This window comes from Podarcis melisellensis (assembly GCF_964234715.1).
Source record: "Podarcis melisellensis genome assembly, chromosome: 10".
In the NCBI taxonomy this organism is placed as follows: Eukaryota; Metazoa; Chordata; class Lepidosauria; order Squamata; family Lacertidae; genus Podarcis; species Podarcis melisellensis.
The window spans coordinates 39,044,461-39,070,297 of record NC_138542.1 but is presented as its reverse complement, the minus strand read 5'-3'; the positions used below and the strand labels follow the sequence as shown (position 1 = coordinate 39,070,297).

The 25,837-nt window shown below is 41.4% G+C and overlaps 1 protein-coding gene across 3 annotated transcripts in view; it reads left to right on the top strand.

Moving 5' to 3' along the window:
* The window catches only part of KITLG (KIT ligand), a 79,586-nt gene that overhangs the window by 17,550 nt on the left and 36,199 nt on the right, over positions 1-25,837 (top strand). The window lies entirely within an intron of this gene.

The following is a 25,837-nucleotide window of genomic DNA, read 5'->3' as shown; positions in this document are numbered from 1 at the left end:
CTATAAAACCAAGTCCTGCTATTTAGTATTATATGTGCTAGATCCAATGTGCCTATGAGATCAGCCCAAAGCACCATATTGGCTTCAGCGTCAAACCAGTTGCAGAGCTGGGTTCAATGATTACTATGTAGTTACATAGTCATCCTGAGGGAAGGTGAACCTATGGTTTGGGGGTTTCAACTCCTAATCAGTCCCAGCCAGCATCCCCTTATAGTCTGGGATGATGGGTGATACAGTCCCAACAACATCTAGTGAACCGTAAGCTGCCCACCGCTGCTCCAAAGGGTAATTGTGGGCAGTGACATGCGGTGAACTTTTTCATAAGGGAACAGTTAGGACCAGAGGAGCCAGCTTGCGAGGGTGATACATGAGAGGATTGTGCCTTCCTCCTTAAGCTGGACAGAAGCTTCCTGGGCTCTGGGGAGGAGCTGCCAGGGCTCTGACAAGATGCTGGAACCCTTCTACCTCCTTCCCAAAGCTGGGCGGGCTTTGGGAAGGTGGGCTCTTGGACCTGTACCTCCTTCACTAAGCAGGGCAGAAGCTTCCCAGGCTTTGGAAAGGGGCACCAGGGGAACATTTTGGAGACTAGCCTAGGCCCCCTAGTCCACTGACCACATGCCATTGATTGTAGGTGACAGTATGAACAATATTCAGGGGTTATTATGGCAAGTATTATGGCAAGTGTTCCTCCCCATCTCTGGATAGGCTTCTGAAGCCCTGCCCTCTTCTATTTCTATTGGGGGAATAGCAGATTCTTAGCAGTTGAATGTTTTGGATGATTACCAAGTAGCCCCAGCATTGGCACCCATGAGGCAAAGGCCAGAGCCTGTTGCTCTGAAGAAGAGCACTGAGTGTGACAACTGCAGCCCTTGTCCCAGTCATTCTACCATGGCCATCCAGGTATTGCTGGATTCTAGCTCCCATTTCCCCTAATCATTAGCTGCACTGGTCAGGACTGATGGGGAGCCCAGAGTCCAAGAGCACCTGGCAGGATACAGGTTCCCCATCCCTGATTTTCTAAAAAACAAACACACTCCTTCTCCCCATGGCTTTGGAACCATCTTTTGAGAGGACAGCTGGGCTTGTTGGAATCAGCGAAAGGAACGAAGAGTGAACACAATATTTCATGTCTTACTGATTGTCATGGGGCGCTTTTGGGGATTATTTCATAGCCAGGGCAAAGTTTGTGTGAATGCTTCCATTGTCCATGCACATTCCAAACATGATTTACAAATGGAGAAGCAACACGCCTGCAGCATTAGAAGTAATCTATATCTGAAAGGGCTCTTGGAGACTAGAGGACCGATAGAACAAGGTAATAAAACTGTCATCCTAGAAGAGAGGTAAACTTGATAACTCTGTTAACTGTATTGTAAGACTGCACGCGCGCAAATCATGTGCTCGGATAATAGGTGAAAGATGTAGCCTTGAAATCATTTTTTAAAATTGATATCTTCTTTTTTCCCTTTAATGAATTTGGAAAAAAGAAGCAATGAAAAATTAGACTTAGAAACAAAAAAATTGCAGGCATGAAGCCATAATGTATTTTATTGAATTAAAATAAATTTATTTAAAAGCATTTGTTTACTTCTTAATGGTACAGTCTAAAAAGCAAACACACTATCATAAAAACAAAAACTCAGCCTAAAGCAATAGTGCAGCAATATAAAAATGCATAAAAGTGAATAATAAATAAATAAATAAATAAATATAAATAAATAAATAAAAATAAAATAAATAAACAGTCTATTCTTACAGGTCAGGGAATGCCTGGGCAAAGTGTCCGTAGTGGCATGTGTTTAAGAACAAATTGTACCAAGGATCACAGTGATCTTATTAATAAGGAATGTAGACAGAGTTAAAAGTGGGCATGAGAAATTCATAGCGGAATGGGCTGCCAGTGGCAACTAGTCATGATAGCTACTTCTAGAACCAGAAGCATCATGCCTCTGAATACCACTTACTGGGGATCAGGATGAGGAGAGTGCTATGGTGCTCAAGCCCTGCTTGTGGACCTTGTCTGATCCAGCAGGGTTCTTCTTTTGCTACCATGAAACCTTGCCTATAAGTCAATGAATTCGTATGTGGGAATCCATTGGGGAGAAGCAGGTTCTTGGTAAACACATGTCCTGACTGCTAAGCATAGCTGGAATCAGCATTTGACATTGTGGGCCTAATGCCAGGGCACAATGCCCACAGAGGCCCCCATGCTACTGCTGACGTAAATGAACAATTTTAAAACAGTTTTAGCACACTTTTTAGACCCTGCTGCTCTGAAACAAAGCACCAGATGAAGCGTCTGCTGCCACTGCCACCTTAATTTTCCCATAACAACTCTGGACCCCAATGTAGGATCCAGAGGCCTTCTGGGTAAATCAAGATGGCGACTACACTTGCCACTCCCATTTTCAGCATTAGCCGTTCATCTGCTACCCTTAGGAAGGCACTGGGGCACTAGGGCGGTGCTAGGAGCTCCCAGAGGGTGGTGCTTGAGAGAGACCTCTGAAGTTAGCTGTAGGTCCTGCTACTTAAGGCCAGTCAAGATTTGTGCAGCCACAATCTTTTGCTTCATCCATTTTCAGCATCTGTTAAAGCCAATATTTGACAGTGATCTTTTCTGATGCTGTCTTTTTGAGAGTTTTAATATTTTATAGACGTCTAACCTGGAATATCATTACCCATGCCGAAGTCATTGTGCTGTGCTAAAAATGAAAGAATGAAAACAACAGCCTCAATACTTCCATAGGCTGCAAATGATTTTCCTGTATATGAAGTGAAGGTTATTCTAGGGTGTGCTTTGCATTGCTTTGTGTTTTTTAATTGTTCCTTTTGAATCTTATTGCAACATTTCAATATGAATCAAACTTTAAATACCCCTGACAATCTAAATACATTGTTTGTTCCCTTAATGTTCCTTTTCCTGGTCTTGTTCTTTAAAACAAAGGCATTCCAGCCCTCATACAAAACCTACAAACAATAATCACTGACTGGCTATTTCTAGAATCTTGCCCATTCTTAGCAAAATGTTTCAAATCAGGAGTAAACCCAATTTGTAGCTTACCACTTTATTTTTATTAGTGGCGAGAGTGAAAGTCTCCCTGCCCTCCGTGGCACCACCCAGTGACAATAAGCAATTTACACTTCGGTGCATTTCCTTACATGAGGGTACTAAATGTGACTGTCAAACTGTGAAGTTTCACAGTTTTAACTACTGTGTAGTTAACACGATTTGGCACATGGGAAGTTTCTTTTTCTCTCTTAGTTTCTTGTCCTTATGGTTTTCTTTCCCAGGCAAAGAATACCTTGTAAAACAATGCAGAAAGATATCTTGCTTCTTAGAAATCCACTGAAAACACTTAACCAATCAAGGAAGGGGTGAAATCTTACCCCCCAAAATGTCTTATGTTATTACAGCATATAGCAAAAGTGGCTGTTGTGTTGATGTATTCAGCCCATCTCAGTAGGGTTGCACCAGCCTTTTATACTGCCACACACTTCCTCTTTACTGCTTTTCATGGGAGCCAAGGAAACTGCATGCTTTTGCAAAGCAACTTTTTAAAGGAGACATATACAGTTGAGTCGTGGGAACAGTGGCGCTGCAGCCTAGTAATGAGTCACCTTGTAATATGGGAAGGTATTTCCAAAACTCACTTTATTTATAGTTATGTGGAGTGGTGATATCTTGAAGTTGGCTTAGGAAAAACTGGTAGTTATTCCATTATGGAAGGAAACATATAAAAGATTCTATATACTGCTCTTTAACTTACTAGTGCCTGCCCCTAAACTTTTACTGATACCATCCATACCCAAGGTGAGCAGGCTTGCAAGAACTCTTTTAAATTTTGCAGAAGTACAAAAATAAATAATTTGGAGGGTGGGACCTAAGATGAAGCCCAGTGGGGGCTGAACATGCTCAGTGGGCCTGAAATGATGAACGGCTTTTTGTGGGCATTGGAATGGAGTGTTCTTGAAGAGGCCACAACTGGCTGGCAAGAACTCAGTAAAGGATCACTCCATGGTGCATTACAGAAATAGGTAGGAAATCTTAAATTCTGTATCCCCAAGCAAGCAACTCTGGGTTAGTGCCAATATCTGAGAGAATCCTGCTGTGGCATGCCATGACGACTAATTTCATTTATGTTACATTTTTAAAATAATTTGCTCAATTGTCCTTGTTTAGACTGTTTCCAATTTTTGGTCTAATACATATTTGGGATTTGTGCCCGCAGTAAATTAAAGTCCCTTATTCATAGTGATGCTTGACACTAATGATGCATGAAGCTGCATTAGACATGTTTGCCATCTCCATACAAGGGCATTCTGGGAGGTGTGACTCCCTCCCACCTGCCAGGAAATTCCATATCTCGAGGGCACCCTTTTTCTTAATGAAAAATGTCAAATATCCGTGCTGTTGATCAGAGCCTTTGAGGTATGTTCGGTGAAATCGTTGCATTTGAGAACTGTTTTCTGCAGCTGTGAGGAATACGGATTTGCTGGTGCAATCCCATACATGTCTACTTGGAGCTATGCTCCATTAAATTCAGTGGGGCTTACTGGCCGATAAGTAGGTACAGGTTTGCAACTGCTTAAATGAACAGTGATCAGAATTTGTGTGCAGAGACAGATTTAGGGGAATGCAGCCCGTTCAGTCGCACTGAGCCTTGGGGGTTCCACTATGCTTTAGAATGGAGTGCGAGAGGTGGAGCCCCCCCCCCCCCCAAATTTGGGCATTGCTTGGGGCACTTCTGAAATTTGAGGTGTGTCACTTTTGTGTGCTACACTAAAGACTTTCAGGAGATCTGCCAAGTCTGGTCCCAAGATTGGCAAGTACCTTAGACTCCTGTACCTACAATGGCTATCCAGTGGCTTAAGAACAGCTTAGTTTATGAACAACTTGGATTAAGAATGCAGCAGTGGGTGTTTTGGTTTGTGAACTTTGCCTTGGAAGCTGAGCATGTTTTGTTTCCTGTTGAGTGTGTTCCATTTGTAAATTGAGTCCCCCACTGCTATGGGAAAGCATGCCTTGGTTTAAGAACAGACTTCTGGAACAGATTAAACCAAGGTACCACTGTATATTGTTGTTGGGATTGAGTTTCTTTTCATTCTGTAGTTGAGCACGTATCTGCAACTGCAAAATACATGCACCTTTTGTTATGTCTGAAGGATGCACATTCTGTCTCCCTACATCCTCAGAATCTATGCTCAATAAAGAACGGGGCTCCTGCTTTTCTGGGTTTTAAAGGGACCAAGTGAATGTAAGCAAAAACCTGCTGGATCAGACCGATGGCCCGTGTTTGCATTTCACAGTGGCTAACCCGCTGGAATAGATGTGCATCAGAGTAGATCAGGCTTGCTTGTATTTTGTACAAAAGGTGCAGTGAACATTGGCCTTGAAGAGAGAATAATAGAATTATTAATGACGTTGGGCAATTGAGGCTAGCGTGGATTAGCAAAGTGAAAGTGAAAAACAATAGCAAAACCTGGCAGGTTAGACATTGCCAAGGCCAAAGTCTAACTAAGGTGTTGGCAAAAGAAATGCATGAAGAACTGCACTCAGGCATGGGATTTATTGTACTAGTTTTTATATATTATAATGCCAGTGCTTTCTTTCTTTCTTTCTTTCTTTCTTTCTTTCTTTCTTTCTTTCTTTCTTTCTTTCTTTCTTTCTTTCTTTCTTTCTTTCTTTCTTTCTTTCTTTCTTTCTTTCCACTGCTGTACCAGTCATGTTATGGAACTATAGCTTTCTGAGTGATATGCAGTAAGCCCGTGTCTTACACAGGGGTTAAATTCCAGGGATCACAGCTAAAGCCAAAATCACATATAGTCAAAACATACTGGGTTCAATGGTGGGCGGGATTGCCAAAGTCTTTTTTTCTCACCCCCTTAGCTGACCTAAGGTTAACCCAGCGACATGAGTGAGGATTTGAGCTTGTGTCTCCCAGTCCTAGTCTGACACTCAAACCACTACATCACACTGGTTGTGTCTTCCTGATGGTAGGTTACAATGTAGGAAGAAAGAATAGATGATAGAGGAAACTATGACAGTAAAGTCCAGTCACGAACGACTCTGGGGTTGCGGCTCTCATCTCGTTTTACTGGCCAAGGGAGCTGACGTTTGTCCGCAGTTTTTCCGGGTCATGTGGCCAGCATGACTGGTTTCTGGTGAAACCAGAGCAGCGCACAGAAATGCCGTTTACCTTCCTGCCAGAGTGGTACCTATTTATCTACTTGCACTTTGATGTGCTTTCGAACTGCTAGGTTGGCAGGAGCTGGGACTGAGCAATGGGAGCTCACCCCATTGCGGGCATTCGAACCGCCGACCTTTCGATCAGCAAGCCCAAGGCTCAGTGGTTTACACCGTGGCGCCACCCACGTCCCTAGAGGGAACTATAGATTGCTGGAAAAGTTGCAAGAGATGCAGAGTCCTGCAAGAGGCAAAGCTCAGTAGGTTTGTAGATCTCATTTAGATGGAGTTGGCCTTAAGTCTGTAGCTGACTTTAAATCTCCCTGATAAAATATTGTATTGCCTGAGGGAAAAAGCAAAGGTTATGGCTTCTATGCAGAGATCTTCCTTCCACCGTGCTTCTAAATCCTTTTCTTTTTTGGTCTCATGTGAACACTGCCAGGGAAACATGAGGCCATAGTGCGATAGAGAAAATAGTAAGCCCATTTCTGCCACACTCTGCTGTCACCAGGGGTTGAGCTCTAGACATTCTTCTGGTATTGTGTCGTGGGCTCAGTTATTCTGCGATTGTTGGCTTGGACTGTGGTGATCCCATTATTATACCCACATCTTTGGAACCATTTCAAGAGAAGGAACTGAGCTCCGTTTTGGGGGGGGGGGAAGGAACAGTGAATACACTATTTCATGTCTTACTGATTGTCATGGGGTGCATGTGGGGATTATTTCATAGCAGGGGCAAAGTTTGTGTGAATGCTTCCATTGTCCATGCACATTCCAAACATGATTTACAAATGGAGAAGCGGCACACTTATGGCATCAGAAGTAATCTATATCTGAAAGGGCTCTTGGAGAGTAGAGGGCAGCCAGAACAAGGTAATAAAAACTGTCATCCTAGAAAATGGGATGTAGCTTTGACAACCCTATTAACTGTATTATAAGACACAGCATGTTTGTTAAATCCAAATCACACAATTTGATCATGAAAGACCCCCATGATATATTGAAGTTGTTCCTAGCAGCATGATATAAGATTCAAAATATTGGAATACTTTTTCATAAATGACTGAGCACAAAAGTAATCTTATTCATAAGGAAGGTGAGTGAGCGACCATTATGTGGATGACTTTCTCAGAGGCGTAATATATTATTGACCTTCATGTGATAGATTGCTGGCTTGTACAAGTATGGATAACACTTTGATGGTGATTATAGCCCTCTGCCTTGCTGATGAATGTGAGAGCAAGGAGCCAGACCACATCAAATAGACCCATTCCGGATGCAGCACTCTCCATTTCTAGAGGGGAACCACATTTGTAGAAACTTGTGTGTGCATCCATGAAGGCCCTGTCCTTGCAGAAGCTATTTGCAGATGTCAGGGGAGAGAAATGAGATGGGAGCATGCCTTAATTGAGATTCCTGCAGTGCAGGGGGTTGGACTAGATGACTCTAAGGTCTCTTCCAACTCTACAATTCTATTACAATGGTACCTTGGGTTACATATGCTTCAGGTTACATACACTTCAGGTTACAGACTCCGCTAACCCAGAAATAGTGCTTCAGGTTAAGAACTTTGCTTCAGGATAAGAACAGAAATCATGCTCCGGCAGCATGGCAGCAGCAGGAGGCCCGATTAGCTAAAGTGGTGCTTCAGGTTAAGAACAGTTTCAGGTTAAGAACGGACCTCCAGAACGAATTAAGTACTTAACCCGAGGTACCACTGTATTCTTTGCAATGTTGGAACTGCTTGGGACATCCATCAATGTGGGAGCTATCATGCTTACATAATGCTATACTTTGTCCCAAAATTCACTTCAGCTGTGTTCTATCCTAAGGGTCTCTCGCCAAACTTTTAAACTGAGTAACAGTGACTAAGTACTGTTAAGATGGTTTGGTAAAAGATTAGATCCACACCTCTCCCCAGAAGCGCTTTTTGCATACTCAGTCCTCCAAGGCTGCACAGTTTTCCAAATCCCTTTTTAATGACATCTAATCCAATTACATATGAAAAGTCACCCCAGAATGGCTTTTATGAAGCCTATGAGCTATTGTTAGAATCTGGAGAATCCCAGCATTCATTTATTTGTGGTGTTTTTTATATGTCTATATAAAATCTTCCCTCTCTCCCTTCTTTCAGAAATTATTTTGAAATATGACAACATGACTTTTGATATAAAGTATTGTTGGGAAAGCTGTGCACATCTAAAATTTGGGTGTTCCGAGTCATAGAGAAGGAGGCAAACATTTTTTCCCCCTTGTATTTTACCTTTACTCTTTGTAAAGTCCTTCACAACTATGAAAAACACCTCTATTCACTAACCCTACAAATGGCAAACCTGGGGAAATGCAGCAGCTTTCCAAAACACATACGACTGTGAATACAAGGATGAACGTTAGGCCAGCAGAAACTGTAAGGCCGTCCTGTTGGTGTGAGGCCCACCCCATATTTAAACATGAAATACTTCTAAGTACCTTTACCCGTGGTTCTTTGTGTGTCAGCCTTCTAAATATTTACCTCTAAGCCACCATCTGTTAGCTTGTTCTGGTCAGCACCTTTGTAGGCCCAGCAATGTAAGCCTAATCATATTTATTCAGAAGAAAGACACACTGACTTCAGAGGGGTTTAAACCCTGGCAAGTGTGTTTAGGATCACACCTTCATTTTCATGGCTACTTATGCAAGTAAGGAGATGGCATTTTGTATAATCTTACTTTAGTGTTCATGTGGTCTACCAAAAGTATCACAGATTGCGTCAATAATTGTGTTCAGAATTATCACAGAGACACTTGGAAAGAATTCATTTCATTTTCCGGGCTGCCCTGCCATGCTGCAAGACCACTGATGGCAAGTCATTATGATCAAAGTGATTTCCCTGGGCAATGTTTTTCACACACTTCCCCTTCCCAATCCTGTAACCCATAGATCCATGCCTCCTGCTCCTCTTCCAATGCTAGTGTCATGCATGTTCATTTTGCTGTTCCCAAATGGCCAAGGAGATGGTTCCTCACCAGCTCTGGGAAGACAAGGTTGCCTGTGTTCTCTTAAGGGCAATGCAGGAGAGCCCATTCTTCTATGTCAAGGGTGAGTAACCTTAAGTCCAGGGTCTGAATGTGACCCTTCAAATCTCTCTGTCTTGGCCCTTGGGACTCTTCCCAGACCACAGCTCCCATTGGCCCTGCACTGCACCTTCCTTGAGTGCTTTTGCCTTGCAGGAACAAGTCCTTGGACTCTGATAAGGTCTCTTCCCTGGATGAAAGCTAGAGAGGGGAATGTAAATGTGCATAGAAACTAGTCTATAACTTTTACATTCATTGCTATGCCGATTTTTGTTTCTGGCCCATGCCTACCACCGCTGCTCTGCCTTTGTCCAAAAACTCTTCCTGCAACAGGTAGATGGTAGATGGGGAAGGTAGATGGGGAAGCCATAAGGAGCACAGTGACTGGGGTTGTTCTGGCACTCTGCGGATTGTTGACAGAGAGACAGGAAGAATAATGAGTAATGCTGTGTGTCTGTTGGTTATTGGGACCTGGAAGCACAATCGACAGGCAACTGATGCCATGACTGTGGTGCTATCTCTTCCTGTCTCTGTGCCTCATCCTGTTCGGGGGAGGGTGTATGATCGCGATGGGAAATTCTGTTGGAACTCTGAACGGAGAGGGAATATTTGGCCAGCAATGGCAGTAATGAGAGTGGAGTGCTTGCTGATCATCAACAGGCTTGTAAGAAGCAGTGATTGCTTTTCTGATCTCACAATCAGAAGTGTTTCTGTTCTGCTGCAGTATGGTTTCTGCTAGATACTGCATTATTTTTCTTGCCTCAGCTAAGCTATGTAACTATGTAACTTACATAGCTTGCATCCATTTCAATGTAAAGGAAATGTCAGAACAATGTTTTAAAAACTAGGTACAGTCAGCCTGCAAATTACACTTGGGTTATGATCCAGGGATCATGCCTAAAACTGAAATTGGACTTTACAAAGAGTAAAGGTAAATTGCATATAGTCAAAACCCATTGAGTTCAACGATGGGTGGGATTGTTAAAGACATTTCCCCCCAGAAATCCACCCACTGTCCACCTTTTGTTTTTAAGCCACATGTGTAAGGTTGAATGTCCACAAGTTAAATGTGCACAAATTTCAGGCTTACTGTAATCACATTTCATTTGCAGACTTAAAAAAAACTGATGTGAACATTATATTCGCTTGACTGATTTGCATCCCTGACCAGAGACGAACTCATAAAACTGTGACAATTTCCTTCTCTGTTTTTGCTGAAATTCTCTGACATCCCTACTTCTCAGTGGCATAACTGCGCTGCCTCTGACTTCCACTGGTGTGGTTGGTTTGCGGTTTTAACAGTGAGTGGGGGATCTTTGGCTGCTTTTTCTGCACTTTGCATACTTTCCCTTGGGTCTCCTATGTAGTTCTCCTAGCTGCTGAAGAAGAAAGTAATGGTTGGCCAGCATAGTTTCGCTTCTACACACTTGAAAATTGGAGGGAGGCCTATGGCTGACTGCTTTGGGTCCAGTTGACTGCTTCAACTGGAGACACAGCTATGGCCATTTCTGGACTGGGAGAACCTGACCACTTTAGTCCACTTGCTGGTAACCTTCAGGCTGGATTTCTGCATGGTGCTCTAGGTGGGACTGCCCTTGAGATTGGTCCAGAAGCTGCAGCTTTTGCAAAATGTGGTGTGTTGACAGAAGTTTTTATATTGCTGTGGTGATTTGATACAGTTAAACTAAATGCTGTGCTCTGTGGTGGCAGAATGGGAGAGGGTGCTGCGATAGTATGTTTTTGTTTGTTGCCAGTAATAGATTTGTTGCCAATAGTATGTTTTCACTTGTTGCCTTCGAGCTGAATGGAGTAGTTATAACTTGCCCTGCTACTTACTTCAATGTAACATTACTTCAGCATAGAAGCAAGGAGTAGTGTCTGCAGGAGTATTGGATTAGAGTATGCCTCCTTAGTCCAATGTTCCACAGTTCTGCCAACACATTTCCGATGCGCCATCAGAATAAGATACTCTGAGATGGTTTATGAGGGCTGTCTACTCTGGGACTTAAACTGGAATCCAAGGCTCTCCAGGTTCTGGTAGGGGAGAGCAGTAGGTTGTTCAGTCTGTTATAATTTTAACTAGCTCTTACAAGGGTTTTATACAAAGTTTTCTGCTAAGAGATTGAAGTGTGGAAGAGAAAAGTAGTTCAACCATTGCAGTTCAGAAGATGCATGTCAGTTTTATCAATGTATATTCTATAATATATACCAATATGATGTTTAGATACACAGCTAATTAAATAATAACAGATGGAAACCATTTTAAAAAGGTAACTAATGAAGAAATGTAGAGATTCTTTTTCAAAAACAACAACAACATGAGACTGACATGTGTCTTTAATGAAATAACATTATAAGTGGCTTTTCATGTTAAAGGATTTGCCCCTTCCCGTCCCTTCTCTTTCTATTTTAAGCTTAGCATTTTATAGCTGATTGCATTGCATTTCTAGCAAGAAAAATAAAGGGGGAGGGTTGCTTCCCAAAGCAGCAATTAAGCATTTCCTTTTCTGGTAGTGCATACACACAGTACACACTTCAGATGTGACCATTTTTTATAGAGGAGTGGCTAGCAACATCTCTTCTATAGTAAAACCTTTTATGAGGTCAAATAAGCTGGGAGACCTTTACAGCTGAAAATTTGAATAAATGTAACCTACATAGGGTAATACATAATTAATTGTAATTTTTTTTTGCTACATATAGAATTATAGAATCATAGGTTAGTAGTGTTGGAAGGGATCTCAATGATCATTTCATCCAACTTCCTGCAATGCAGGAATCTCAACATGTGACCACCTATCCAATTTGCAGAAGTAATACAACTTACACTGCAATAACCAGGACAATATTGATTCAAGTTTTACTTTTCAAAAAAATGGCTACATCAAAGCAGAAATTTAGATAAATAGGTATTACGGATCTGCTAATTATTAGCACTCAGCTTTAAATTGCTGTAAGCTTTTAGGTAAGTCATTACCAGCACTAACCATCTGAGATAAAGGGCTTATCACCCGCCTCATGCATCTACTTACTTAAGACTTGCTAGTAAGATCTGAAGATTAGTCTCAGTTACTAATTTATCCACTTCCGTGGAATTTAGCTTTTGGGCTTGCAAGATGACGTGGCTTGGATCAATAAGTACCCATTTACTATATAGGGAAACACCCTGCAAGTTTCATTTTAGCTCTGTGCATTTGGCTCTACCCCGATGTAAAATAAAGTGTCTGAATGGATGTAATTCAAATCTTTAGAAGGATGTAAGTATAGGGAAACTCTTTCATTCACATATGATTTTACATACTTACAAGTGAGCCCTGCAACTGGATTATAGTTTGGAGTGCTTCTGTTGAGGTCTTAAGCCACTACATTCCTTCACTCATCTCTCCTTTTTCTTCCTTCTTTCAACACTTAAGCTAAGAAACAAAACAAACAATTGTTCGGCATTCTGTGCCTGCTGACCATGCACTGGACTGTTTTGTTCTTTCTCCTTTTTTGGGGGTGGGAATGGACACACTCATGCCTAAGCCTAGCTGGATGACTATGGGGTTGTGGTGCTCAACTCACTTTCAGGCCGAGGGAGCTGGTGTTTGTCCACAAGATTTCCATGTCATGTGGCCAACATGACAGAACCACTTCTGGTGCAACGGAACACTGTGACGGATGCCAGAGTGCACGGAAATGCTGTTTACCTTCCAGCCGCAGCAGTACCTATTTATCTACTTGCACTAGTGTGCTTTCAAACTGCTAGGTTGGCAGGAGCTGGGACAGAGCTACGGGAGCTCACCCCATCGTGGGGATTTGAACCGCTGACTTTCTGATTGGCAAGCCCAAGAGGCTCAGTGGTTTAGACCTCAGTGCCACCTACGTCCCTATTTAAGCTGGCAATGTGTACACAGTCACAGTGTCTTAATATTCTGGGCCACTGAACTATCATGTGGCTGTTCCCACATGGGTCCCTCCCCACTGCCTCCACCTCCCTGCAAATTGTTTCTCCTTGTGCTAGTGCCTCTCTCTTGTGCAGAGTTGTGCTTTATGAGGTTTTTCTCTCTGTATTCCTTTGTTGTTTGATACTGTCCACACTAACTGTCCACAGCAGTTCTTCAAGGATTCAGAGATGAAAAATCCACAGCCCTACCTTGAGATGCCAGGATTTGAACCTGGGACCTTTGCATGCAAAGCAGATGCTCTACCACTGAGCTATGGCCCTTCCTTTCCCTCCAAACCCTAAGGCTTGACTCCCTCCCCCCAGATTTTTTTGTGGCCTCTTTGCCACCAAATTTGTGAGGAGAAAAATGGGAATTATTCAGTTGTGTAAAGTAATTGTCACCTGTCTACACTTGTCAATATTTCAATAGATTAGAGAGCTGTGTACTTTGACTCTGCCAAGCGTTCAGAACAATTCTCAGAACTTCAAAGTTTAATCTGTCTCAAACCTGCTAAATTTCTCTTTGCAAAGTGCCACAATGACAGGAATACATGCATGCACAATGAATACACTTATAGTGTTGTTCTAGAAGATGCTGAATGAATTACACAGATATGGCCTGAATTTCAGTATGGCTTTCAGTTGTTGCATCTTGCCTGGCTTGGTTCATACATAAAGCTTCATGCTTTGTTTCTCTCTGGACAAACTGTGATTGGGAGTCAAGGCCAACCTCTCAAGCTTTCTTTGAAGGAAACAAACAATGAATTCGGGTTTGCATATAAAACTAAGGCGGCCTCTGTTTCCCCCTACATGGAAACAGCAGGAGAGGGGCCAAGCAGGTATGGTATTACCTGTGTGCACCTGCATGCTTCTTGTTGATACTTTATTTTTAACTATGGTTTGTTCCAAGCAAATCAAGCAGTAGTAGCTATTTTAATATTTTGAAGTGGTCCTGGGACAGGCACTGGGAACACAGCTTCCTTGGGGAGTAGGCTGGCCAAGAATCTTCTTTGGTATTTCTCATGCCCTTTCTAACTCCTGGGAGGAGACTAGCACTATGAGCGGCTTCTTTTCCAGGGCAACCTAGCAATCCAGGACCCATCTAGTCCATTATCCTGTTCCCCCAGTGCCTGCTCAACCAAATGCCTGCAGAAAACCCATAATCAGGACCTGAGCACAAGAACACTCCTCTCTTGTGACTTCCATTACTGCCACCAACTGCAGAGGCAGAGCTTAGCCATTACGGCTGGCAGCCATTAATAGCTGTCTTTTCCATGGGTTTGTGAAAAAGCTTGTCCAAAAATGTTTAAAAGCTTGCTAGTCTATGAAAGATTGTTGAAGGGGAGTCCACATACACATAGGGCAACCCAAGGTAGATTTAGATTGCAGCAGACTTGGATAGTCAAAGGAATAGGGGCCCATTATTCAATTTTGTTCCTTGTTAAGCTGGGTGGCCTTGAGAGACTGACTTGTGGGTTGAGCATGACTGGTGAGCCAAGTTGCTTATTATCTAGGAAAGTGTTCTTAACACCTTCCAGAGACAGGCGCTGAGGCTGGAAATGTGTTAATTAAAAAGGAGATTGCTGGGCTTGAGTGGGCATATCAAAGGGATTGTCCCAGCGTGGGCCTCACCACCTCAAGCCTGCCCAGGACTTAATCACTTTCCCACCCTGCCCCATGGCTTTGCCTGCATCCCTTCTAGTTGGATGGATACCAGCACCAGCCACTCCCCACATCCTGATAAAAATGTGCAGGTAACAGAGAGGTTCGGGTCGGGGGAGGGGAAGCGATGGGAAACCTTTCTTCTTTGAGGGAAAATGCCAGAAGAGCAGTCAAAGGAAGGAGAGAGAAAATGTGATTTAAAAGGAACAAAAGGAATAAGAGAAGAAAACTGTAAAAGGAGCAGAGTGGGGGAATTAAAGAACCTAGCAGTTTGAAGCAAGGGATAGTGGAAAGGTACAAGTTAAGTGTGGAAGTAAAAAGGGAGATGAAATTACAAGAGAGAAGTATTTATTGTGAAAGAAAGTGCAAATATGAAATAAAAATATTCTCCAAGTACAGCCACTGAATCGGCAAGTTCTGTCCAAATTGGAGAGATGCATGCACAATACTTCCTGAGACAGTTTCTATACAACTTGAGGAAATATAAACTACCAGGAAAAGAATTTAACAATTTCCCAAACAGATATTCCATATCAATAGAAAATGACCACTAGTGGATGCCTGCTGATTATGCCCAACTTCTCCTTTATCTGCCACCATTTTGTGACAGGCTTTGCACCTGTGCCACCATTTTGCAATTAATCGGTCTCAGTAATATCTAGCCCTCCGAAGTGGGTCCTGGGGGTAGAAATTTTGAGAACCCCAGTCCTTCCTCAAATGCAGCAGGAGTTGTGTGTTTCAGTCTTATTGGAAAAATGAAGCTTATTTCTTAAGGAAACATCCTCTACAGAGCAGGGCCGCTCCACAGGTCCCTAGTGGCAAGGGCCATAACTTAATGGTTGAAGACCTATTTTGCATTCAAAATGTACTACATACCATCCCTGGTGTTTCCAGGCAGGGTTGAAATCTTGGAGAGCTGCTGCTTGTCAAGTGTACAGTACTGAGCTAAATGGACCAGTGGCCTGATAGCTTCCTGTGTTCCCTAGAGGGCTTAATATAAGGAAATGCAGAATGCTGAGTCAGGTGTTCTGCAGTGATTTGGTGTAAAGTTTCCCACACAGTCATCTCTCTAGTCCCTCTGTCCTTGGGAAACTTAAAATGCTCACTCCCTTTTCTTTTGATCTGATTGGCCCTGTGCCTTGGATGAGAGTGACCTCTGATCCAGTCACCTTCATTGTGAAATAGAGTTTTATTCAGAGAGGTTCACATTATTTTGTTTATTGATTTGTGCTATGCATCTGAATCTGAATCTGACAAAGTCTCTGCAAAAATCTCCTGGTCTGGGGCTTTTCCAGACAACTCTAAAAATGCTACTTTCTCATAGCATGCATGTGTGCATGTGTGCCCACCTAGTCCAGGAGCAGGTATGCTACCAGAACTGTGGTGGTGATAAATCATAGTTGCTATTTTAGGCTACTTCAGCATCTCTGGATTCTGTACAAGCAACTTAATTTAGAGAAAAGGAAGAGAAAAGAAAAATAACCCCAGAGTAAAAACAAGACATTCTGCTTAATTTTAGATTCCCATACTTAAATGTCTCACAACAAATGTAACTGATCTGTAGAAAACACAACCTGAAGAAAGAGACAATGCATGTGCTTTATAAACAAGGAAAATCTTTAATAAAAATTGTTTTAAACAGTATGTGGAACTGGTGGTAGTGCAAAATCAGGAGCAATCCTCCAGGTAATTGTGGGTATTTAACTGTATTCAAAACAGACCTGGATCAACTTATGAACAACCTCTTGGACTTCCTTATTATGAACAAATTCTTGTGCTTTCTTATCTGATATCTCCATTGTCACCCATGAGTGTTTGGATCCCTCAGTGTAATTTTCTTAGGCCTCCCTCTTTTGCTCACCCCCAGCTGCCTCTTAGGCTGTAAACATTACTGGCTTAAATGTAAACATTACTGGCTTAACACACAGCTAGGTTGTACTATTTTCAATTTGGATTGAATTATGTTTTGTGCTAAAATACATCAAAACTCAAAATTACCTAAGAAACAACAGGATAGATATGGATCATGTGAACACCACTTCCCAAACCAGAAGTACACTGGATGCATAGCAAACAGCTATGTGTTCAGCCTTGGACCACCACAAGGTTTCGTTGCCTGGAATTATACTTGATTTCCTTTCCCATTGGTTAGGTTTACCTGCAGATTAAGTCACCGTCTTCTTATACTAGACAGGTTATAGAGGCAAATTCAAGGTGTTAGTGTCAACGTACAAAGTTCTAAAAGGAGTGACTCCCCCAATAGCAACCATCTCAGGCCCTATGACTGGCAGGAAAGCCTTGCTGTTGGTGCCACTTCTGGCTGCTGTCTTGTGATGTTGACCCATGGCAGGTCTTCTCAATGGTGCTTCCCTGTTTGTGGAATGTCCACCCTGGTTTGGTACATAACTGCTGACTCAGGAGAAATGGAAAGACATTCCTATTTAACCAGGCATTTGCTGGCTGACAGTTATTGGCCAAGACAACTTAGAAATTAGCAACAGTGAGGATATGTGATTGTTTTTATATGTTTTTAGATTGTGTTTAATAGTATTAAATGTGCTTTATATTGTGTTGTTTTAATGTCTTGATGTGTACTCTCCTGGGCTCCTTTGGCAGGAAGTGCAGGATACAGATTTAATTAATAAATAATATGTGCAGCACTAAGTAAGAGTGTGAAAGGCTGGGCTGGATGAATCCCAAGCCGGAATTAAGATTGCCAGAAGAAATATCAACAACCTCAGATATGCAGATGAGACAACCCTGATGGCAGAAAGTGAGGAGGAATTAAAGAACCTTTTAATGAGGGTGAAAGAGGAGAGTGCAAAATATGGTCTGAAGCTGAACATCAAAAAAACGAAGATCATGGCCACTGGGCCCATCACCTCCTGGCAAATAGAAGGGGAAGAAATGGAGGCAGTGAGAGATTTTACTTTCTTGGGCTCCATGATCACTGCAGATGGTGACAGGAGTCACGAAATTAAAAGACGCCTGCTCCTTGGGAGAAAGGCGATGGCAAACCTAGACAGCATCTTAAAAAGCAGAGACATCACCTTGCCAACAAATGTCCGTATAGTTAAAGCCATGGTTTTCCCAGTAGTGATGTATGGAAGTGAGAGCTGGACCATAAAGAAGGCTGATCGCCGAAGAATTGATGCTTTTGAATTATGGTGCTGGAGGAGACTCTTGAGAGTCCCATGGACTGCAAGAAGATCAAACACATCCATTCTTAAGGAAATTAGCCCTGAGTGCTCACTGGAAGGACAGATCATGAAGCTGAGGCTCCAATACTTTGGCCACCTCATGAAAAGAGAAGTCTCCCTGGAAAAGACCCTGATGTTGGGAAAGATTGAGGGCACAAGGAGAAACTGCGGGAGACAGTGGAAGACAGGAGTGCCTGGCGTGCTCTGGTCCATGGGGTCACGAAGAGTCGGACACAACTAAACGAGTAAACAACAACAACAAGTAAGAGTTTTGCCTGTATACACTGACTGATGAAGATGCAAGGAAAACCAGTGTGGCATAGCAGCTACATTGTCAAGCTCACTCCATGCCAGCATGGCTAATGGTTAAGGCTGATGCACGTTGTAGTCCAGGCACATGTGGAGAGCTACAGGTCCCCCATTTGTGCTCTAGAGAGTCAGAATTTTGTCTTCTGTCTCCATTCCAGCATCTTGGCTTGTTACATATGCATATTATAAAACACTCTTCCAACATGTGGTATGCACTCTGCATGTTTGTGCATGAATTACAGTTGAGCCTTCAGTCTGGTGCTGTTTCTGACAGGACGTTAGCAATGCAGAACTGTTTCACGTTGACGTTAGGGGAAGACAAAAGCAGTAATTTAAATTGTGAAAGTCTCTCTAGTTTTTATTTTCAGTAGCTAATCTTCCAAAGTTATCTGTTACAATGTGTACTCAGTAACAACCCAGTAGGCTGATGTACAGAGTGATTCTAGGCATGCTTACTCAGAAGTAAATCCCTATGTGCTTACTGGGGTTTAACTCTCCCAAAGTGTGCCTATGACTGTTGGCCAACAGCCTTAATCCTATTTACTTGGAAGCAAGTCCCATTGAAAGGAACAAGACAAATAAACATTTAGGGTCAATGTTTTGTTCAGTAGTAAATATGTTAGAACTATCAGGGTGGATTTCAACAGTCTTCCTAACGGACTTTCTCACAGGCACTTTTTGGCAGAGTGTATGTTTTTTTTTACTCCCCATTACTTCTAGTTCAGTTGTATAATAATGATAACAATTAGTTAATCTTGCCAAACAATAACAACAGCATCCTATAAAGTCAGCCACAGCTGTTCTCTTATGGATGGATGAGCTGATGTTGAGAAAGAGGACTGTTTCAGATGGCTTGGGAAACCATAGTTTCCTGCTACATGAACAAACTGGTGAGCCCTGGGCTTACATGTTCTCACTCCTTCCCCCCTTTTGTGGCTGTGAGGGCCATTCAGGAACTTCCACTTTCAAATAAACCACAGTTCCCTGTTATGTCTGATCTCAAGCCACTGTGGTTTGTTTAAACTAATTAGTGAACAAACCATAGCTTGATCCTGCTGTGTTTTAAGTTCTAACAAGACACAGTGTTTCAAGAATGGCTGTAATGGGAAACTGTGGTTTCTTTAAAGTTGGAACTTAAAACTTCTGATCCTTTCTTGTGGTTCACAAAAGAAGAGGAGGGTGAAACAGGAAGCGCACAGGCCTGAGTCTTGTTCATGGAACAGGAAACAATGATTTCCCAATAAAAATGAATTGGCCCATAGTGTCTTGCCTAAAGCTATCTCCTGAGTTCATGGCTGAGGCAAAATTTGAATGAAGATTTCTCTGGCTCACATGCTTAACCACTACACTACCTATGTGCAAATATGGATGAAAATACACAGAGGATGCTGTTTTGCTGTAGCAGTTTAAACAAGATGACTACAGATTTCACTAAACCCTAATATTCTAGGACTGGCCACCATGAACTATTGTAATCTACTGTGGCACTTTCTTGTAACATTGCTGAAGTATTTGAGACTTTTCCAGGTACAAAATCGAGAGAAGCTATTAACATTTGCTTTATTCCCAGGAGGAATGATTTTAAGGACAATGTTTATAAATAGGAGATTGGATAAACGCATTTTGCGTTTGGAACAATAGTCCTTGGTTCTTGAAGGAGCACATTCCACAGTCTTGGAAAAGCTCCTATGTAAAGCTCTGCATCCTGTATAAACAAGTCTCTTGCAGCTGATAAATGGTTCTCGTGAACAAGGAATGGCATTGCCAGTGATAAATACATAATGAACACAGGTTCAATAAATGCATTAAATATTAAAAGTGAAATGCATTGAAAATAAGGAAAGGGATCTTTAGTTAGGCAAAGTTTTTTTTTGAGAATCCATCAAAGAAAACTATGCACTGGCTATATGTTATAGATATACTCCAGGGTTCTCTGAGGGCTTCTTCAGAAGTAATATATTTCTTACACAAAAATAGAATTTCCTTGTAGGAAAAGGCATGAAACAATCCACCTGTCATCTGTTTATACATTTTGGGAAGCTGCAACCAGTCAAGTATGATTGTGGGAGGGGGGCAGTTACTGTTTTTGTTAGTTACTATGTTATGGATTTGGGGGTTTTTATATTGTAAGCTGCCATGCGATTCTTGGATGAAGGGTATATAAATTTAATAAATTATTATTATTATTATTATTATTATTATTATTATTATTATTATTATTATTTTATTACTACTACTACATATGTGCATACTCCTACTTCACTGCATAGATGTGCCATTCATGTAGGAAATGCAAAATGTTAGCAGCCACAGTTTTTGGAATATTTAGAGAAGTCCCACTCCACTGATATCAGAAAAAGTGGCTCAGTTGTCATGGTTTAGTAATCCAAATTGCCTGAATGTTGAACTGAATATTCTATGCTTTGTTTGGAGTTCTTTTGGACCTTAAACACACACACACAATGAAAGTGACCTTAAAATTCCTTTGTGAAAGATACAGACATTGTACCTTGAAGACTTACCTGTACTGAAGGGAAGCAAGCATTAAAGAGCAATTTGTGAGCTGCAATTTAATATGACTGTCCTGCTGTGAACACTTTGACAGCTTTTGTGCTGCTGTAAAAATACATTTTATTTTTAAATTGTTTTTTTCCAGCGTATATGAACCCCTGTTGAAACCCCACAATGAAATGCTACACTCTCCCTTCAAGAAATGTCCTAACATTTTAAAATCTGGGTTTTTTGTGTGTGTTTTTTTTAAAAAAGAGAGATTTGATTTCTGCTCTTCTACTCCTGTACTGCTAAGTTCACAACACAATTTTTTTACCTTAAAAATGGTCTTCTCCATTTCCAAACTTATTGTTCCTCCAGTTTAGACCCCCCAACTTGATGTAATGATATTCCTACAGTTAATTTCATATTTAATTTGACCCTTAGTGTGACCAAGTAATGATGAAAGATCAAAATTTGTTCAAATGCACTTTGAACAACTAATTCTGCTGGCCAGGAAATCAGGTCTTTTTCTAAGTCAAGCTCTGCGTTTTTCCTCGGTTAGGATCGAAAGCTCTGCCCCACTCGAATTTATTTTAGGCAAACAATGTGTGATATTGATGGGTATGTTTGATTGAACATTGTAAAAGAGAAAGTTGTGCATCATTTGCGTAAAAAAAAAAGGCAGGGAACTTGAGATGCACACCCAAATTCTGAAGCCTTCCACTGTGGTCTCAGTCTTGAAATAGCCAGTTAATACATCTTACCATGCAATTCAGAGGGTATTTCACAGGCTGCAGGAAGCATTGGAACTCCCCTTTTGCCTTCTGGGAGCAGACAAGATTCACATGGATCGCTTGGGGTCATGCTCCATTATGTAATCCCATTTATTTAATTCCTCAGGAAAATGTTAAGCGTTATACACACTATAACTCGATAGCTCATTCCTAGCAGGTTGATGGGAATTGTCACTCTGTGAGGGGTAAACTACAGTGTCCAGAATTCTTAGAGGAAAAGAATGTGCTTCAAATGCATTTTAAAAGGATATTGCGTATGCAGCCAAGGTTTGTTTTGTAGTTTTCCGATTCTTTGCTCTTCAGCTGTATCCTCTAGGATTAATTATTTTAAATTCTATAACTGCATGTAGCTATGAGGCATAACAGTATGTGGGAGGTTTGTTTTAACAGCATAATGTTAACTAGATCAAAGTACCAATTAATACGTATAATCCGTGTTGTGAAATCTGCTGTCATATTCAATTTTGTGCAGCTGTTGACATGTATCAGAAAACCTGTTGACTGAAATGTGAGGTGCTCACTGGAGATTCTCCTGCACATCAGTTAAAACAAGTCTTTTGGGGGGACTCTTGCAAGTCTCATTCTCAATTCTGTTCACATGTAAATGATGGGGAGAATAGTTGTGGCTCACCAAAAGGGAGCTTTGCAAAGTAAGGACTACTCTTTCAACAAGCTGATAGGATGTGTGCTACAGAGAAGAGGAGCTCACACCACAGAAGCACTTTATTAAAGTCATAAAAATAATCAGTTGTTAACCCCTCCACTTCAGGACAGCTTAAACCCTGCCAATGGTAGTCATCAACAAAATAAAAGGTTTTATAGGTTTTTGAAATATACTTCAACTGCAGAAAATACCCGAGGAAGTGGTGGTGAGGGCTCCAAAGTTATGAAGCTTCTTCCAAATTACGTTTGACATATTTTGAAAACTTATAATGTTACTTGCGTTAGCCTTTTTTTTAATAAAAAAGTCAGCACTCACAAAGCTGCTTTTGTGTGCATTTATTCACTTACTGGGCATGACATGACAGATACTTATGAAATTAAGTTGAAGGGCATTACAAAATCCCCCTCTTTCTCAAAAGGTAAGAATGTGAGGTTATTCTGTGAACTCAAGAGGCAGGTTCAATGCAAAACAAACTACAAACCCATGAATTTCAGGGTCACTTCTCTCATTGTGAGGTTATGTGGCCGTTTGTATCATCTTGTCAACTGGTAAGGAGAATTCTTTTATCATAGATTAGGTAGTAGATCAATGGTCGTCTGCATCTACCCTAGCATTTATCTAATACAAAATGTGATGCGAAGAGTACTTTGAAACACACATTTGAAAATAGCTATTAATACAAACATAGATTCAAACCACTTAGAGTTTTAAGGAGCTATAAGCACCTTAAGATGATCTTTATGACATCAAGCTTTTGCTAGTTTGGGTGGACATGAGTGACAAAAAATAGCATGTCCAACCACAGGCAAAAGTTGATGGAATAAAATATAAAAAACAAAATCTGACAGAATAGAACTTGTAAGAATATGGAGAGATGCACATAAGAGAGACACATTCAGAACACTCTGTGAACCACTGGCCACCTCCTCTCAAAAAGCATATTGCAGAACTCCTCTACAGAAAAGGCAAAAGATAAGGAAAGTGGAGCAGTTTTCTTGTGAAGAAAAGCTTTATACTGCTTTTTAGCTAGTGGTAAAGAGATGGTGACTGGTAGGTAGCACAAGAGATGCTTAGAAAATTATGAATTGCTTGTTTCTTGTTTAGACTCTTGCAATGCATGCTAGATTGGCTGCCTTTAAAAGCAATCCAGAAACTGTGGTTGATGCAGAAGAGGGTCATGAGTTTATTAACTGAAGCTGCTTCCAGACAATATCTGTTTTGGGGTGGAATTCAGTCACATGTATACAAATTTAGGTTGAACAATTGCACAGATGAGTGGAAAGTGTTATGCAAAAAACCCATTTCCCCCAAAGAGTGGACTTTTTGTAATAAGGAAAGTGACAGGGAGATTCACTGGAAAGTGTAGAAAAGCTTTTGCTTCAAGGCAGCAGCACCCAACCGTCCCACAAGCAAACTGGAGTGAATGTTCATTAAACAGCAATTGACATATAATCTCCTTGAAAACAAATAATGACGAATGCCCAATAAACAGGTCTGAAAGTGCCCTGAGACTCAGCAGTTTAATAATAATAAAAAATAATAGAAAAAATCCAAAATAAAACACAATAAGAATCAATCTAGACTTGGCTGCTTGATCACACTATGCCTGTGGATTGTCAGTTGCACTAGCCCCTGGGCCCTATTTAAAACACTGATTTGAATCTTAGAAACCCTAAGCAGCATGGGACCAGGTTACATGAAAGACTGTCTTCTCCTACACACGTTGACCCAAACCTTAACATCCTCCTAAGAAGTCCTGTTCCTGGTACCTCTGATTAATGAAGTGAGGTGAGCAATCACCCGAGACAGGTCCTTTTCAGTAGAGGCATCTCAGTTATGGAATAGGTTTCCAGGGGGCTAGCCATTTTTGTGGTCTTTTTGCTGCCAGGCTGAATACCTTTTTGTTCACCCAAGCCTTTGACATAATTTAAGTAGTCTCCCTCTCTGCGTAGGAACCATGGTTTTTGTTTTTTTTTTAATTTTGAGGATGTGGCAAGTTCTGTTTCATTGTATCTGTCCGGCTTCTTCCCCTTTTAATGGTTACCATAGTATTTCACTTATTCTTGAATACTTATTGTTAGCTACCCAGAGAACTTCATGTTATAGGGCAGCAAATACCAAAAATAAATACAGAGACAAAAGAAATTATGTGCAGTCCATTTCTACACAAATAATTCAAGATAATTACAATGAATTAAATTAATTGCTAGTAATTTGCTAACTGTGAAATGAGTGACTTTCCTACACAGTTGACTTACAGATTTATTGCTGCAAGATGGGTCATTGGAACAGATTGGCTTGTTAAAAGGATCAAACAAATTGGTGCTGGATGTTCCTAGTAGCCTTAACAGCTAAGAACAGACTCTATGTGTGCATTGGGTTTATAGGCACGCAATGAAGGTTTTTCCTGCTCTCTTATGATACTGGTTCATCCAATGAAGGTGAATATTGGAAAATTCAGGGCAGACGAAAGGAGGTACTTTCACACAGTACTTAACTCTAGAACCTGTTCCCACAAGAGGTAGTGATGGCTACCTACTTGAGTGGCTTTAACAGAGGAGTAGACAAACTCATAGAGGAGAAGGCTCTCAATGGCAGTATGCCCTGAATTCTGCCAGTTGCTGGCAATCACAGGTGGGGAGAGTGGTCTTGTACTCATGCACTGCTTATGAGCTTTTAAAAGGCATCAAGTTAGCGACTGTGAGAACAGGATGCTAGACTGCATGGACTCTTGGCCTGATCTGGCAGGGCTCTGCTTACATTTTTAAGGAGCCAAACTAATTCACAATTCCAAGACAAATATATGGATCAGAACATGGTTATCCTTTGGTTATGCCATGTCTAATTCTGAGATAACAGTTCTTGGATTAAAAAAAGGTGCTAAAATGCATATGGAAGGCATATTTTAAGATAAAATGCAAGCAAAAATGTGTGGTTTGCTGGGGAAGTGCAAAAATGAAACTATAGGCAAGTCTCTGTGATCAACTTCATTACACAGAAGTGCAATTTCAAAGAGTGCTACCCTTGGGTGTGCTCCAAACAGCTCTGGCTTGGGGAAATGCTCAGCTGTAACATGTGAAAGCTGGGTGTGCTATTCTAATGTGTGAAGTGTGTCCGCATCTCAGGATCATTGTTTGCATGGAACTGGTTTCCTGAAGTGGGATTTCACATCTTTGCTTGTGTGAATATGGTAAGGACCAACAAAGAACCCTTCCAGAACAGACCAAAATGCCACCTAGTCCAGCATCCTGCTTCTCACAGTGGCCAAGTCAATGTCCCTGGAAAGTCCACCAGCATGGCTCAAAAGTAGAATACCTTTTCCCACTGTTGCTGTCCAGCTACTGGTACTTAACATCATCTTCAAAATACCGTATTTTTTGCTCTATAAGACTCACTTTTTCCCTCCTAAAAAGTAAGGGGAAATGTGTGCGTCTTATGGAGCAAATGCAGGCTGTGCAGCCATCACAGAAGCCAGAACAGCAAGAGGGATCGCTGCTTTCGCTGTGCAGCGATCCTTCTTGCTGTTCTGGCTTCTGAGATTCAGAATATTTTT